Source organism: Mya arenaria, chromosome 2 (genome assembly GCF_026914265.1).
Source record: "Mya arenaria isolate MELC-2E11 chromosome 2, ASM2691426v1".
Classification (NCBI taxonomy): domain Eukaryota; kingdom Metazoa; phylum Mollusca; class Bivalvia; order Myida; family Myidae; genus Mya; species Mya arenaria.
This window is the reverse complement of record NC_069123.1, coordinates 35,114,077-35,119,440: the sequence shown is the minus strand read 5'-3', so window position 1 is coordinate 35,119,440 and position 5,364 is coordinate 35,114,077. Positions and strand designations below refer to the sequence as shown.

The window sequence follows — 5,364 nt, the reverse complement described above, 5'->3', positions numbered from 1 at the left end:
AGTCCACATGTGTTCTGATTTGTCTTTATCCAATAGTAACTGTTGATCAAAGAAATTATATTGCATGTGCAAGCTAACCTAAAGATAATCTGCGGATAACTTATCAAATTTTAAAGAATTTGGACCCGGAACATGTATGAATGATGTTTATATGGCACGCTTTGTAAAGATTAAATCTAGTAAGTATGTATTTGTCTTTGTCTTTTTAACCCTATTTTGCCTTGTAGTGAATCTTTCATTCAATTGATGTTTTTGTGAGTGTGTTAAACTGTATTTCCATTGAAAATCGTTAGGCCAACAATTACAGTTTTAAATCAAATTTATTTTGTAAAATACATATGAAACAAAGTCGTATGGTTGATTTATAATGAGACTTGATATCAACAGATAATCAAAGTTTGTAATACTATATTATACTAAACCGTACTGTGTTTAAAGGGTCGTAATCGTCTTTTGCGTGTTCATTTGTTTATATTCAGGTATACAAAAAAATACAGGTTAAATTATGTCTCTTGAATGATTTTCAGAACCAAAACCCTACCGTTAAAACGTGCTGCCAAAAAAATAGTAAAATTGTTTAAAGTATCTTCCGACAACCCACAACAGTTTCTTAACAAAACCAATAAACACGTACATGTGAATTATTTTCGATTCAATGTTGACATTCTCTTAATTGTGTTAACATTTTGCCTTGAAATCATCAGACGAAAGAAAAGGTTCTTTGTTTTCATTAATATCTCCAAAATATAAAAGGTATGTAGGTAGGTAGGCATATTTTTCTCTTTATTTTGAGGGCTGGGATTAAGTACCAAACGGACCTTTTTCAGGGTATATCACTGTTGAAGAAATAATTAAATACAATATGGTCAAATTTTCACATGCTTACTCAAAATATGCATTTGTTTAGAAAATTACAAAAAATCACTACGGTAAAACATATAGGGTCGAGAGGTAGAAAAGTTAGTCGGGTTAAAAAAAAGATTGTTTACGCTTCATGAGAATCTTTTTTCCGTGGTTTAGCGTATAAGGAACCCGACTGCAGCACCATTTACTAGATGCCATTGAATGAATAGAGTACAATACAAATTTGAATATTTTTGCAATCAGCCAAAATTATGATCCTCCCACTTTTACCAATTGCAATATCTATCAGCTTAAAGATACATACACTGTTAGACTAACATCTAAATCGTGTGTACTTTAAATAATAATTGGCACAAAACAGGAAATTATGTATTTAAAAAGCAATATGTCTTACTCAAATGAATATCTACATAATTATTTACAGCTGGATCAATACAACAGTAAAGCACAACTTTAGTTTAGCTTAATATAAAGAAACAGACTAACATACTAGGAGGTGTCTATCAAACGTATGAAGTTACTTTTCGAGTCCAACGAGAGGCTATGATCGGAGCTAGCCCGACTACGACTGACGGTGCTTTAATATTCGTGTATGTCTGAGCCGCCATGGCACTCTCCAGATTTCGCCGCTGCCTTCTATTGCTTCGAGTCTTCCAGCACGCGGTGATTGTATCTTTAAAGCCGCGCCTGTAGCACTTGCTAAAGAAGCAGTTAATTATCGGATTCATGCCACTGTTTGATGCTCAAAGCCATTGTGCTATAGGATTGATTATATATAGAATAATCCTTTCGGTGTCCTTGTCACTCGAAGACCCGTAGAATGATTTCAGCCTGATTGCGTACAATGGTAACCAAGAGAAGGCAAAGAGAATAACTACGATGCACAACATTACTTTAACCTTTGACTTTTGCACACCAGTTGAAGAGGAAATTTTCTCACCGGGGGCTCTTCGTCTCCAGACCCGTACGGCAATCAAGAAATAGCATGCAACAATTAGGACAAGTGGCACTGAATAGCAACACAGGAAAATGGCTCCTAAGAAATAAAAGTGCTTGCCTTTGCCACCATTAGGCCACGTTTCACCGCATAATACAAGCGTCTGCACATTTGTTGTGTAGATACCAATTTGGTAATAAATCGCCCAGGGAATCGTTATACTGGTGGCAACTATCCATATACACAATAGTATAATCTTGCAAGTCTGCTTACTGATTTTCACTTCCATGTAGTGACAAATAGCGAGATATCTGAACATAGAAACGTACAATTGATTTAAAGTCGGACAAACAATGCCATCAACAGAAAATTTCAAATTATATGAAAGTAATTATATGAATATCATTCGTGCTTAACAACGATCTATCTTGTAAATTTGTCAATGTTGTGAAGTATCAAAAAATTTACACAGAATATTCTAAATGAAAAAGTCACTTGTTGAATCACAATAAGTTATGTATCCTCTTTGTGCCTTGCTAATTATAGTTTTAATATTGTTTGAGAGTATTCTGCTGTAAGTATGAAAGCTTATAGTCAAATATCAAAGGGAGTTGATGCCAGTTTCTCTTACCTGTCAACTGCAATTGCTGCCAGGGTATTAACGGACGCACAGACGCCTTGCAGGTACGGCGTAGCTTTACACATAAACCAGCCGAAATGCCACTCTGAAATAAACGAAAAAATCCGATTTAAGGACGTATTCAATTGTGTACCAGTGAGACCTGAATGCCAATGTTAAGGTACATTAGAGGAATAAAATGTTTAAATGTTCGTCATGTTTTCTTTTTGATTGTTATAAATTCCTCACGATTGTCAAGTATGCCTTCTGCTTAGTGAAACTGTTTAACGTTGGGTTACATATCTGTTTTATTTTTTTTACTCTGTTTTTAATCAAGGACATCTTCCATTAGGCAAAACTATGGTAACTGTTTCGAAGACAATTAATGACCAGAATATAAGAAAGCAAAGGATAAATTTCGTAAGAAGGAAAGAAAATGTTATCGTCGATTCATTTAAGCCCACACACGTAATTTCCATTGAGAATGCACTAAGGGAATTTACTTGAGTGTGAGAAATGTAATAATGGGTTTTATTGCTGATGGACACGGATGTTTTTCAAAGAGAACTGGAGAGGAGAATAAGTTCACGCTAAATCTTTGTATTGGAATATTGTGTTTAAACGAGTTTTATTATAAAGAACGACATTGTGAATGGTGTTCGCAATGTTAAATCCCACTCTCCTTTCAGTTTGTTTTTATTATTTCATTTCATTTATGCGTCTGTTTAAGAATTACATTGATGTAGAGCGTTCAGTGGATCTTTCGATCATATCCTGAATGTGTATAAGTGACTGGTCAAATGATGTAACTTTATAAAAGTATATTCATCATAGTAAATCGTTACCATATCAGTTAGAGTTTCAGTTGAATAATGAACGTACTCTGTAGGGTTAATGAACCCAATATACGATTACCATATACGTCTGACACACTCATTTGTTCTGAGACATGGATCTAAGAACACTTAAGGAATCAAACCAACATATAAGCTAGTTCTCTGATAGCGCCATCGACCTAAATGTCAAATTGCGATGCTTATTTTGGTGTCACTTGAAAGGTATTTGCTTGCTGATACAAATCTGTGAATCAATTAAACAAAAATGAAACATACAAACATTTATTAAAGATTATATTTTTATTTTTATTAACTAAAATCGGACGTACATAACATATTTTGCAATCTTGAAAAAAAATATTTTTATATCATTTTCGAAAAATTGTTTTTTACAGTTTCAATTTCGATTCCCATAAACCTGTTCTATGAAACAATAAAATGTAGGGGGTCACTTGGCATCAAACATAGGCCGGATTGTGTATGCGGACACAATAAATCGGAATACTGTTTATAGCAGAGATGTTCTACCTAAGAGATAGCCTTTCTTCTAAATCAATCATTAAGATAATACTATTGTTTAATGTCTGAAATTGTGTGATATGTTCTATCTAGTTAGCTATTTATCGTTTACCTATGCTGATATTTTGATAGTTATGTAATATATGTTGTCCTTCAGCTTTGTCTAAGTTGTTTAGTGTTTGGTTGCTCTTGGTCCTCGTACCTTTAAACAGGGATATGAATCCCAGTGTAGGCTCGTCTCGGAAGTTTACATTATTTTATTGTTAGCACGTCAATGTATTTGCGAGACGATGTGGCCAAACAACAACTTTGCTACAAATATATTTATGAGTAATTTAAACAGAAGGTGGAAATGCGAAAATGCGCCAAGTTTAAAGGCAAAAATGTGCAAAATGGCGGATTTTCGTATCTTCGTACTGCCACCTGGAGCATTTTCGCACCGCTTTGTTGCGGGTTTACGTATCATCAATAATGAATTAAAACCATTGATTTTTACTGTGGAGAGAATGCGGTGGTTTACCAATAACACTTGCCAGTCATATGTATTGTTGCGTATTTAAGACAAATTTTACGTAACATTTTTCAGAAATAAAGTTTGACTTTTTTTCTAATTTTCGAAATCGAATTATTTACATCATTACTGAAAAAAATTGTATCATAAACGTTGATGTCAAAAACATTATCTCTAAATTGAAGCCACCTTAGCTGATAACTGGACACATTGTTGTTTACATCAAGTATGGCCTTACATCATATAAAAGGTTATGAGTTTCCAAGTATAATTGTAAGTGTTATTTTTACATAACATATATATCTCAAAAAACTAAATCAGTTAAACAAACCCATCTTTCAGCGACTGAGTTATACCTTCTGACATTTTTTGTCATCAGAAGGTTTCTTGATTAGAAGATTATAACATTTTGCCAGAACGTCTTGGTGTCGAAGGCCTTAAACGTAATAAGATATGAAAGAAGTTCAATTATATCATAAAAATATGAGACATAATTGAACGGTTTTTTAGATCCAACTTTCATCCCATTCTTAATGAAATCCCACTGAATTTCATCCAGGTTCATGATGTCACTTTAAGGAAACATGTTTTCACAGTGTTCTTTGAGAGTGTAGATGAATGTGCTTTTTGAATACCAAAAATAAATGTTAATGTTCAGAATTTAGTCCCAAAAAATATGTAAGATTAAACAAAAAGGCAAAAGCGCTTGCCAAACAAAAATGACTACTTGTATCATTTACGCAATCTTGGTTAAAAGTACCAAATAACATTTCGTTCGACCATCTGTTCTTTCCGAGCCAAAAGTTATTTTCTGAAAACAGGAATGTATGTTTCGTAGTTGACAAGAAATGTGTTCCAACAAATAAAGTAAAATATAATTCAATCATTGGCTAACAACACATTTACTTCGCTTTCTTCCTTAAGAAACCGGATCACAACTGGGTCAGAACAGAAATTAAACCATTAAAGTGTTATTCCCGCGTACGATTAGCGATTATTGGTCGTAGGACATTGTATATTCGATTTTATCTTGCTTTTATTGAAATGCACTATACCGTTTCTCTAAAAATGAAAAGCC

The 5,364-nt window shown here is 33.6% G+C and overlaps 1 pseudogene; it reads right to left on the bottom strand.

Moving 5' to 3' along the window:
- Nucleotides 1-1,367: 1,367 nt before the first annotated feature.
- Nucleotides 1,368-4,652, bottom strand: LOC128214514 (neuropeptide SIFamide receptor-like; annotated as a pseudogene).
- Between the last annotated feature and the right edge of the window lie 712 nt (nt 4,653-5,364).